We start from the raw sequence: 13,406 nt of genomic DNA on the forward strand, positions 1-13,406 counted from the left end.
GTTGGTTTTCTTAAAATCTACCTGAATTTCCCATTCATGCCAGGTAAAAAGGACACATGAAGAAATAGCTGAATATGAGAATTGCAGTTAATTTTGTTATATAAGGCAAGCATGAGGAACTGTTGGCTATCAGATGTCAACAATCGTCACCTTGCAGCTCAAGGGTGCACAGTCCTCTAGGCCGATCCTCTCCATCAAATCAAAGAGGGGCGGCCTGCTGACTAACCCCAAGGAGATAAACGACCGTTTTAGGGAGTTTTACAGTGAACTCTACTCATCTAAGTGTGATGCCACTCAATCTGATTTTAGCGACTTTTATCTGACATTTTATAGGAAAAGGAGTCTGTCTGTGGTACAACTCTGCTCAGTTAATAGCAGACACCATTTGATCCAATTTTGATCCAAATGAAGCTTATAGCGAAAGTTCAGGCAGGAAGACCTATGCTCTTCATTCACTCATTCATCATGCCTCCCCTGCCCCTGCTCCTATATCAGCTGTTTAGTGTCAGTGATTATACCAGCTGATTAGGGGCGTAACACTTCGGGTTTTTGCGACCCTCCTCCACCCGACCCGATTCACCTCCAGCTCATCAGTCAGATGGCCAGGTCTGAGATTTCAAGAACTCCGCTCATCTTCTCATCCATCAAGATCTCAGAGAGAGTCCTCTCCTCACCACCACCAGGTCTAGACTCCATAGGGGGTATATCCTTATACTCTCTGCTTCACTAGCCCCTTCATAATCAAGATGACGTCATGCGGAGTCTAATCAACAAAGATTTTGTACATTTCATAATCATTGTTCACGTGTAAATAATTGTTCTCTATCACATGTAATAAATAATCGTTAACCAAAGAATGAGTCTCTCTTGATTGCTGAGGTGATCAATATAGAAATATGTTTTGTTGAGGTTTGCGTTTGATATTTACTACTCAGGGATCAATCTGTATCTGTGTAATGGTTTCCCTTGATGCGAGATATAATAGTGGTTCATCCCCATTTATTGGCCAATTAACCTTCCTAAGTCCCGCCCCTTTTCACTCTACCGGCAGAAACTGGCTCTGTACACTTTCAGGTGTAGAGAGCAGCAGCAGAGCAACAGCAAATAGTGTGTAATAGAGTGGAAAAGCTGTGTCGAACAAACTTTAACATCTCTAAATCTATACATCGTATCACTTATACTGTATTTTGACATTGTGAGAGCAGAAGTAGCTGAAGGGTCAAAAGTAGCCTACAACCTGGAAAGTCAGCTGAATTATAGTGAATTATTCAGCAGTGAATTATAACATCATGCAGTCAAGGCTGGCTCCATGGGCTGCCATTATAAATGTTGAATAAAAAGCATAAAACGTAAACTGCGATTTCTCAAAAAGGTATCAAAAAAGCTGAATAAGATTATAAAGTAGCCTACTAAAAGTGGTGACCCGTTTAAAGTTGAGAGTTTATAGCTTAAAGTATGAAAGAGTAGTTACCGGTAGTCCTCCCATAGACTAGTGTAGTATAACAGGAAAGGGGAAAGTTGACTGAGGTTCTGCGAGGTACCAAGCTTGCTCAACTGTTATTGGAGCACAGAGCAAAAAGGGGCGGGACATAGGAAAGGTAAATTCCTTCCTGTAACACAGATCTGCACAAACATGCATTGTGTTATGTACATACGTGGGCGCACAAGCACTCATATGGGTCCTTTTTAATATTTGATGATTTGCTTTGTCTAATGGATTTGTAACTGTCATGGCATGCATTATGGAGGTGCATAGGCGGCTGCGTTTAACATATCAATCACTCTTTAGAGGATCAGAGAAACACTATGGGGTAGGAGAGAAACACAAAAAGAGAGAGAGAGAGAGAGAGAGAGAGAGAGAGAGAGTTAACAGTATGCTAGGACATGTAGGCTATAGTTTCTTACATCTCTACATTTTGTCTTTACAGCTTGCTCTTGGTGTGAAAAAAGAACATGTTTTCATTCTTGAATGGAGCAATATGACTTCATTGCTGATTGACATTGTAATAGCACAAAAATGTCATCATACTGTACGTGCCGTGCCAACACTCCTTATTTTTTAACCCTTTCTCCCGCTGTGCTCCCGAATGGTGACTTATCCTGCTAATCTCCAGATCTAATAGTGATACAACTCAAATGTCTTTCACAATTTATCTAGTATGTCCAGACTGTAGGATATGTGTCGTGGTACCTGGCAACCCAACCCAGATGCAAACGACCCTGCCGAGCCTGCCGGGCGTTCTTTTGTACAAAATGTATGTTTATTTTATTACTATGTATTTTACCGTGAGCTATGAATTTAAGACAAATTAAAAGTAATTGACTTTACATCCTTGTGTTTATTCTATTGACTTGTGGTGTAGGGTTATATGGGGGCGGGGGGACATTGAGGCTAGGTCATTCACAGATATCTCAGAAAATCTCCTTTTTCACAGCCCAATGTTGGCAGGTATGAGTCATTCATTAGCCTTGTCTTCACTGTCACCAAGGCTGACCCAGGTATTGCTGTCTGATTGCAACTGATTCAGCGTCACGACTATTGCAGTAGCACTCGCTTCCTATCACAAGGCAATAAGAGTTATATGGATATCTCTTCCCCGTGTGACGCCTGTGTTTGCTCTGTGGGATTAACCTATATCCACTCTCCTCTGTCAGGAGTGACGCACCGTGGGATCATTTATAATTCAGCAGTGAGACACAGCAGTCGGAGGAGACACATGAATGGCCGTCCTACAGAAGAACATTGGCGTGGCATGACATTTGCCCGCTACCAGCCCATAAACATGCAGGCTACCAGCCCATAGACATGCAGCCTACCAGCCCATACAGGCTACCAGCCCGTAAACAGGCTACTACCAGCCCATAGACATGGAGGCTCACGTATGCTGATGACAAGGCAGCACTGCGGGGACACAGAGGGTTAAAGGGACACTTCACCCTAAAACCACAAATACATATTGTTCCTCTTACATGTAGTGCTATTTATCAATCTAGTTTTTGTGTGATTTGCTGAGTTTTGGAGATATCAGCCGTAGAGATGTTTGCCTTCTCTTAAATACAATGGAACTGGATGGTGTTGTGGTGCTCAAAGCGCAAAAAAAATGCATTTGAAAAACTCAACAGCAATGTCTCTTTCCAGAAATCATTACTTACTCAAGATAATCCACAGACCTTGTTGTGAGCAGTAAATGTAATAACTATTTTCTTTTGACCGAACTACGAGCTAGCTAGCTACTGCTAGCTGCAAGCGACTGTTGCAGTTTAGGAATTATCCTTCGACCAATCTACACTCACTAATAGCTAACAACTAGCGAGTGTCGTTTGGTCGAAAAGAATGTAGTTCCTAGAACTTCCTAAATGAAACTGCTCACAACAAGGTGTGTGGATTATCTTGAGTAACTGGGTCATGATTTCGGGAAAGACACATTCCTGTTGACTTAAAAAAAAAAAAAAATCCCCTTTCTTTTCCCCCACTTTGGGCACCACAAGCCGAGGGCCATTCAGTTCCATTGTGTTCGAGAGAAGGCGGACATCTCTACATCCGATATCTCCAAAACATCACCCGCATTGTTATTCATCTTACACGATGGTCATTGTAGAGAAATACAAGAAGCATTTTTGCCACGCACACATCGGCACAAGGCTGTGGCTCTTCACAGATAATGAGGCTTCCCTTGTCATTTTAATCACAAGCCCTCATGAATGATCAACCTGAGTTGCTTCATTTTCTATAAGCCTTTCACTTCTTTGTCTGACGCTACCGCTTCATCAAAAGCTTTTTAATTGTGGCGAGGTTAGAAATGTACCATGATATAATTAATGCTCATCAACTTAATTGACTGTTCATACTGCTTTGCTGCTGCACACAAAGGTGTACACGCACGCACGCACGCACGCACGCACGCACGCACGCACACACACACACACACACACACACACACACACACACACACACACACACACACACAAACAAACAAACAAACAAACAAACAGATAAATATGCCCAGGCATAGCATACACTAATGTACACACACACACACACACACACACACACACACACACACACACACACACACACACACACACACACACACACACACACACACACACACACACACACACACACACACACACACACACACTGCATCAAGCCTTACCAGAGCAGCTTTGAGGATAATTTATGATGGTGCCATTGTAAATGTGTAGGGAATAGCTTGATGGTAGTTTGCTGCTGCTTGCAGAGTCCATAATTGGAAAATAGATGTGTTTGAAGCAGCAGCCATACGTTTAGAGTCTCCTTGTTTGGACATCTTGTCTAACTGCCTGTCAAATAAGTATTGATTAGCTAGTTACAGTGTGGACAGGCAGAGAGCGATCCTTCTTCTAAAAGGACCACGACATGGTTACACTGAGAAGACTAAAAACCCTGTGGTGACCTGCACCTCACCACAGGCTTGATGCTTAGCTATTTGGAAAAAGGGAGACACACTCATAGCTCTAATGCCCCCAATCGACAGACAATGTGCCTTCATCAGGGTTTTATACCCAGTCAATAAGCACTTGACTTGACCTTTGATTTTCTCCAAGTCCTGAAGCGTGCAACGTCTCCAGGTGTTTCTCAGCCTACGATGTTTCCTCTTTCCCTTCGGATTGTAGTCCGGGCCTGAATTGTCTTGTGATGTTATTTGTGTCCTTCCTATAAAGGTGACCAATCCATTTCCACTTTCTTCTTTTGATAGTGGTGGCTTACCGTGGCTATGTCTTCCCGGGTGGTATTCCTCCACAGTTTCTCATTTTTGGTTTTGATGGGCCGCCAGCCCGCCCCCTACATCCCACCGGTAGCTGCGTCTGGAAACAGATTGGGCCGGCCCCTCTGCTGGGCCGGAGTTGCACGGCAAGATGGATTTTTCACGAGATCGTGATCTTGTGAATCCAGCTGTATTTTGCTTGTATAGGTGCCTTGGTGGTTTTCCACATCTCAGAACCATAGAGCAGGACAGTTGGTATTGATTGAAGATATTTAGCTTGGTGATGTTGGAGAGCTGGTTTGAGAACCAGATTAGCCGACAGTACCTTGACCCCGTGCATCCAGTATTCAGTCAGGGATCCTGCAGGTCATCTGGCCGCCAGCTTCTTTAACCTACTCCACCTGGGCAGACGCTGCTGCTCTATTAAATGCTCCACCACTCGCTTTGCAAAGAGCTTCTTGCGTAGTCTGAATGATCACAATACCAAATGTTAGATGTATGAAATACTGACGCTATAGAGGGTATGCACACCCACTGGAACACGCCCCCTCAATCGGGAATGAGTGTCAAAATGAGTGTCAAGTTCCTCCCTGAGCAGCGGGTGTCAGTTATCTAGGCTGATTACTGCATTCAAGCTCAGTCTTGCTGTGACTCAGTGGGCGTGACCCCACAGTGACTTCTGCCTCTGTGACATCACATGCATACCCTCTTGGCACTTTATTTTGTGCACTTTAATTGCCCTGCACTTTATATCTGAACCAGATGATTCATGCCTGTCTACAAGTGTATTTATCTCTTTTATTCTCTTTTACTCTTTTTTTGAATTCTTATACTCTTTTATACCTACACGTTTTTATACTTTCTCAGTGTGATTTATTATGTTTTATGTTTTTAAGCTCCTTGCACTTCAATTCCAATGTAGTTTCTACTGCGAATGGCAAATAAACCGACTCTGACTCTGATTGCCTGCTGTGCTTTACCAATGTGTAGCTCTATGTCGTTGTCTGCTCCTCCGTCCCTGCTGAGAGGTGAAATGCTTCACGCCCTCTATGGTGAACTCTGATGTGAACAGTGGCTGTCCTTTCTGTGGGGTGAGAGAGACAATCTTTCACTGCTTCAAAGACTGTGTGAGGCTCAGGCATCTCTTCAATGTGCTGGCTTGCTTGTTTGTTCTTCTTGGTGCTGTTTTCACTCTTTCTGGCTTTATTTTTGGTTTCCAGTATGACAAGAGTAAACAGAGGATGGGTCATATTGTAAATTTCTTGCTGGGGCAGGCAAAGATGGAGGTGTACCTCAGCAGAAAGAGGAAACTAGATGCAGATGTCCAAGTAGACCCTGTAGTCTTGTTTAAAGCTCTGGTTAGGGCGAGAGTAGCCATTGACTTTGAGTATTACAAAAGAATGCAGGACATGGGAGTGTTTCAGAGCAGGTGGTGTCTGGGGGAAGCTGTCTGCAGGCTGGAGGGAGGTGAGCTGCTTTTTAACACAGTTGGGATGAGGAGGGCCTGACAAAGTGTATGATTGTCCATGACCGGTCGGTTTTGTTTTGTTTGATGTTGCTGTGTCAAAAAGGCGAAAAAAGAAATGTTTTTGTGGAGGGGTTGCATTGGTTCTGTTTTTGATTTTTTTGTGAAAATTGTTTGTCCTCTGCCATGATGTATATGTCGTAGGTAGAGGTTTAATTAAAGGCTTGTTAAAACTCAAACTCTATGGCCTCCCCTCTGAGTGTGATAGGATGGAGTGTTTTCGGTCTTAGTTTTTCCCATATTGATCTTAAGTCCAAGCTGCTCGCTGATATCCTGTAGTCTTTCTGTCTTCTGTGGCATGTGTGTGTGGTTTTCAGAGACTAGACTAGGTCATCTGCAAAGTCCTCGAACTGGGCGAACAAGATCTTGTGAATTCTTGTCCGTTGGTTTTCAGTTGTTCTCCTCATGATCCAATTAATGGCGACCAGGACAATCAAAGGAGAGAGGAGACAACCTTGCGGTACTCCTGTTGTCATGGCAAAGGTGTCTAACAACTTGCCCCTGCAGATGACCATTGAAAATCTTGATAAATGTTCTTTATTAAATGTACAATTTCAGAGTGTAGACCCTAGTGACCTAGGAGTTTCCACAGTGATTCCCTGTCCATAAGCTTCCCTTTCTACTGTTCCACAATGATTCTAAGTGTGGCAATATGGTCTGTGTATGATTTATCCTTCCTGAACCCAGCTTGCTGCTTGTCCAGGGCTGATGGTATCCTGTCTAAAAGGATTCTACAGAAAACGTCACAAGAACTTTACAAGATCACAACTGGTGAGCCAAGCAGTGAAAGACAAACAGGGCAGCTCCTTCTGACAGCTGGGAAGAACTCCTGAAAAGACTTCCCCAAGAAAAGATCAGCATGGAATCAATTGAATCCCTAAAGGTGAACTGTGGGGGATCTCAAAGGACGAAATCACAAGAGCTATCAAAAAGCTGAAGGTGGGCAAAGCACCGGGAGTTGACTACATCCCCCCTGACATCCTGAAAGCTGACACAAAAGCAAACACTGAGGTTTTGTCCTACTTCGTTAATAAGATCTGGGAAGTATAATCCCAACAGAATGGAAGACCGCTTAATGGTCACATTCCTAAAAAAGGAAACCTACTGTCCACCCCCAGCCAAGAACACACCAGTTAGAAAAAGCCTGTCAAGTACATTGTGTCTGCTACATTACAATAGCATGGGCAGACTGTTCCTGGTGGTCCATCTGCCAAATTGTACAGTTTGTAAGATGTGTCGGGGGGTGAATGACCAAACCACTGTGCCGTGGGCTTAAAGGTACTATTTGCGCTTATTCAGAGGCCTCTGGAAATCTCTGACCTGCACACCTGACATCAAAGACCATGAGGAAGTTTACGCTGCAGACCTCGATTGGAACGTCCATGATCAAGCTCCCAGCCAGACAAACAAAGAACTGCATCCCACAGGAAGATGACAGTGCTTCAGACTTCAGCGATGAAACCAAGAAGGCAAAGAAGAAGCTGGTGTCGGCAGATTTTTCAGGAATTTTTTACACTGCGTGCCTGACAAACGATATCAGAAGATTTTTGGAACTCTGGAAACTTCTATCCTGCACATCTGGCATAGTAGACAATGATAACACCATCACCTACAGTGGAGATTAACATCATAGAATGACATCTAGCTCCATCTGTTTTCCATTTCCCAAAAAATATCTACATATTACTTTGTTGGTTATTTAGTTTTTTCTCGAACAGTTCTAGAACAGAATGGTAGCTTGTCATTTTTGTTGCGAGGACACAGCTGCACAGAGCACCTGGAAAAGCAAGTGAAACAATGTTTACATTAACACTAAATCAATAGCATCGACCGCCCCAGATCCTGTCAGTCTGACAGAGCAAAGGATCCTGGGTTGCTGTTAATTACTGAGCGATTACACAACCCTCCTCTCCTCTCCTCACCTGTCCTCTCTCTCCTCTCCTCTCCTCACCTGTCCTCTCTCTCCTCTCCTCTCCTCACCTGTCCTCTCTCTCCTCTCCTCTCCTCTCCTCACCTGTCCTCTCTCTCCTCTCCTCTCCTCACCTGTCCTCTCTCTCCTCTCCTCCTCCTCTCCTCTCCTCTCTCCTCCTCATCTTCTCTCCTCTCCTCCTCTCCTCACCTCTCATCTCCTCACCTCTCTTCTCCTCTCGTCTCCTCCTCCTTTGTTCATCTCCTTGTCTCCTCTCTGGACTTTCCTCCATTCTCACCTCCCTGCCCTTCCCTTTCATTGACCAACCCAGTGGCCAGCATAAAATGTTGGCATGTTACAGTATGTGTCTGCCAACCAGGGATATGTAGAATATCAACATACATTTGAAAGAAAACATCTGCAAATATGTTTTTAAAATGTGGCATGTGCAAAGCTACAATCTCATTGTAAATTTGAGCGGCGGTTCATTTGAAAACCTAACTCACGGTCTTTCCAACGTTCCACCGCTAATGAAACAACTTTAACATGTCAAGTAAAACAACTTTGGCTATGTTTAGGCAAGTAAGGTTACGATTATGGTTTGGGTTAAGCTTAAATAACAAAACGTTAAAGGGATAGGCCAACTTTTTGGGAGTTTCGCTCATTTGCCATATTGCCCATACATAACCAAGATACACAATACCTTTACGTCACTCTCCGTACAGTATACAGTGAGCTACAGTCGTCCAGTTAGTTAGTATCACCAATGAATTGGAGGAAATGGTACAGCCATTCAAAGTCACCAAAAACACACATTTCTAACAGCGCCAAAAAGCTCTATGTGCATATTGTGACTATACTCACCACGCGATGAATATAATAATCGATAGTTACATGAAACGTCATTTTCGTAGTAAGTCCCCACACAAAGTTACTTCCTTTGCCTGTACGCAGCACATGTGTGTACAGCGCATGTGCTGAACGCAAATGGGCGAAACTCCCCAAAAGTTGGTGTATCCCTTTAAATGTGCCTCATGGTTGAAATGTAGACTTTGGAAATGCGGTGACCCTGACTGGGACTTGAACACGGCTCTCTGGTGTGAAAGGCAAGTGTTTACACCCTCCGTCCACCCCAACCACAACACGTCAACACCCTTACTGGCCACCACATTATTTCAATAGCAGACTTGACGTGTATGACGTTAATATTCACGTATCTACAAACGTGAACGTGTTTTGGTTCGGAGATTTTGATATCCTAAGCGTCTGTGGATTGCAGAAAAACGCACAATGCCGGCAGTTTATTCTGGTGATGACCAGGCTGCATTCACACCAGCTCTTCCCTTGGATCTGCACTGGTCCCTCTTCTCTCTTGCTTGCCAGGAGCCAGGAGGACCCCAATGTTATTTTCAGGGGTCAATTCAATTTCCCTCAGTAAACTGATAGAAAGAGAGTGGGGTGGGGTGGGGTGTGTCAAAGCCAAATACAATCGTCGCACTTTCATATCATTTGCATTTGGATCCAATTTGTGGATCACATCGAGCATTTTTTTTTATCTGTGGCAACGAGACGGGAAGGGTAACAATGTGAAAACCTTGAGAACAAGAAGATTTCTGGCAATTTGCACATGGTAATACCTGTGACCGTCTCCATCGTAATGGGCCCTTTGCGGCGCCGGGGCGAGTTTGGTCTCATTGGGCCGCTTGTCAAAGCAATAGATGGGAAGCACAGGGTGTAATAGGTCCTCCTGTCCCGTGCAGGCCTCCACACGGCGGCTGATCTCCGGGGACGGAGCATCTCATTCACACTATAGCCAGAGGAGTCGCCTCAAGCCTGCGGAAGAAAATGGAACAAGCTCATGTGTGGAAATGAATCCCAGCGTATGTAAACCGGCTGAGCCTTTTACTAGCTTCTGTTTCTATAAGATTCAAGATGCTTAGGTTGCACAAGTACACTTGTGTGAAATTCTTAGGCTCCACAGGACATCAATTATAGCAAAAAGAAACACTTGATAAATTATGGCTAATTCTGTACGGCAATGTTTATTAATATACACTGTCTGTGTCAAATAAACCAATAAAGAAATAAATGAAACAAAAAGAGAGCAGAATACACAAGAGCAATAATAATGTACATTTGAAAAGAGAAAAGCAACAGCGAAGTGCGTGTGTGTGTGTGTGTGTGTGTGTGTGTGTGTGTGTGTGTGTGTGTGTGTGTGTGTGTGTGTGTGTGTGTGTGTGTGTGCGCGTGTGTGTGTGTGTGTGTGTGTGTGTGCGCGCATGTGTGTGTGTAAAGAGGTTATGTGGGGCTGCTCTGAATGCAGAGGAGGAGCCAGGTGTGTTTTTCAGCGTGACCCACCACGACACTTTAAGCTGAATTCATTCTGGCTCGAGTGCTGTCGCACGCAAAAACCACTAGCAGCATCCACATGTCAGAATGAGTCAATGACTGTATGTGTGCACACATGAATCACATACTAGCATGCCTATTGGCGTGTGTGTGTGTGTGTGTGTGTGTGTGTGTGTGTGTGTGTGTGTGTGTGTGTGTGTGTGTGTGTGTGTGTGTGTGTGTGTGTGTACTGTGCACACGTGCGCCTGCACGTTAGATTTTCTCTGACCCTCTTCAGTTACACACTCAGGCTGATGCTGAAGCACACACCTGGGGCCCGTATTCCAACGCATTCTCATTGCTAATGCGTCATACAGTATGTTGACATTTCTCAAGGCCCCTTGCATTCCTCTGCCGTTAGTTTGAAAAATGTCATGTTAGTTCATTCAACGAACAACTTAGTTAAGTTTAGGCAACTAAAATAACTTGGTTAAGTTTAGACAACTAAAAGAACTTGGTTAAGTTTAGACAACTAAAACAACTTGGATATGGTTTGAGTGAGGCTCAGACGCTGGGACGCAGGTCTCCATGTGATGACCGGTCGTGGCTGACAGATCTCTGAGGCCGCATGGCTGCCCGCGTGCGATGTAAACATGGCATGCACTAATCTTTGCATGTAAAAAAAGATGTTGATATTCCGCGGAGATACTCTTCCACGCTCTGACATATGTGCGTGTGTAGGCTCATGCTGAGCTGGAGTGGAGCAGCTTATGATCGAACACGGGTCATTAGGAGCAACAGGTTTGGAAGTTAAAGCGAAAAGTTGCTCAAATACGTGTCGGGGCTCAAAAGGCGACACTACCTCGCAGGCAAAACAGCCCTCTGAGGAATTTAGCAATAGGTCTACGTGTGTGCGCAACATGTGGCGTGTGTGAGACAATTCCACAGACGGATGCATTAATACATTGATGCATTATTTAGCATGTTTACTATAGCAACAAGGCTGTCGCTAATACACCCTTGGCAATCTCTCTCTCTCTCTCTGTCTCTGTCTCTCTCTCTCTCTGTCTCTCTCTCTCTGTCTCTGTCTCTCTCTGTCTCTCTCCCTCTCCACATGTGTTTTGCAGGCATGCAAACAAATAGCTAACTCGCAAGCACCGGCTTCTTGCTCGCCCACACCAAGAGGTGAGAGAGCTATCAACAGGTTGCCCCGGGTCTGCCATGAATCCATATCACACACACACACACACACACACACACACACACACACACACACACACACACACACGTGCGCGCGCACACACACACACACACACACACACGCACGCACGCACGCGCGCATGCACACACACACACCTCCCACACCACATGGTTGATTAATTCTAATTTGAAGGGTCGTGGCCTCACCTCCTACACTCATCACACTTCATCACCTCTGGTGGATGTAGAAGTGCACATAATCTGACAGCAGGATGGAATCTGGGCAAATAGCCCAATCTACAGCCTCTCAGTGTTGTGCTCTGTTGCAGCCCCACTTTGGGTCAGGACCTCTGTCTAGTCTTGTTGTTTCCGTGTGTGCTCCTTCCCTCCACACATGCCCTCAATGTGTCCTCGTCAGTCCCTCCCTGTTCTGATTCCCCCCCCCCCCCCCCCCCACCGAAGCCAACCATTTGTCTCTCACCACTGTTCCTTCCTCACCAGCTGTCCCACATGTTGCTGTCATTTGTTACCGTTGTCTTTGTGTGGTGGTCTGGGAGAACCCTTCACATGTCGCTGCTACATATTGTTGGCAATGAGCCTAATTAGATTGAAAACGAGTTTTTCAGCTATTTTGAGATTTCGAGTGATTTGAAGAGGAAGTGGGGAGGGGCTTTATCATCAAGAGGGCATTATCATCAAGCTACCTAAGAAAGGAGACCTGGGTAATTGTTCCAACTATAGAGAGATATATCGATTACCCTACTCTCTGTTCCAGGGAAAGTGTTCAACAGAGTCATCTTGGATAGAATGAAGGATGCAGTTGACCAACAGCCAAGAGACCAACAAGCAGGATTTCGGAAGAACCGATCCTCCTGTGTCGAGCAGATCTCTCTGTATACTGTTTGTATCATCATCAAGCAATCATCAGAGTGGACTTCCTCACTATGTCAACTTTGTCGACTATGAAAAAACACTGGACAGTGTGAATAGGGATGTTTTTGAGACACCATGGTGTACCTCATCAAAAACAGCTATGCTGGAATGACCTGTGTTGTACATGGACACGTTACCAACCGTTTCGAGATCAAGACCGGGGTCACACAGGGCTGCCTATTACCCCCATTCTTGTTTGTACAGTACTACTAGCCATTGACTGGGTAATGAGAAAAACAACCGGACAAAGAAAGAACGGAATCCAGTGGACTTTATATATGGACACGATTGGACGATCTGGACTTTGCAGATGACTTGGCACTACTGTCACACAAACACCGTCAGATGCAGGACAAGACCACAACACTCGCATGTACCTCTTCACAAGTAGGACTTCACATCCACAGGGGAAAGAGGAAGACGATGAGGATGAATGCAACCAGTGTTGAACCAAAGTTTTTAACGCACCATTATTATGTCCATTTGGCCACATTGTTGTTGTTTCTATTGGTATTTTTTCTACTGTTTTCTGTTTTGATGTTGTTTTTTATCTTGTATGTTTTTATGTCTTGAGGACTACGGATGCAAATTAGCTCTTAGCTAAATCCGACATATTTACTGTTACTGTTTACTGTATAGGTAACTGTTCATGTGTACTGTCCTGACCAAATAAACAAGTAAAGCAAAGTAAAGCAAAGTAAAGTAAAGTAAAGTAAAGTAAAGTAAAGTAAAGTAATCACACTTGAAGGCAGCAGGCTGGAAG

This window comes from Poromitra crassiceps (genome assembly GCF_964638095.1).
Source record: "Poromitra crassiceps genome assembly, chromosome: 11".
In the NCBI taxonomy this organism is placed as follows: domain Eukaryota; kingdom Metazoa; phylum Chordata; class Actinopteri; order Beryciformes; family Melamphaidae; genus Poromitra; species Poromitra crassiceps.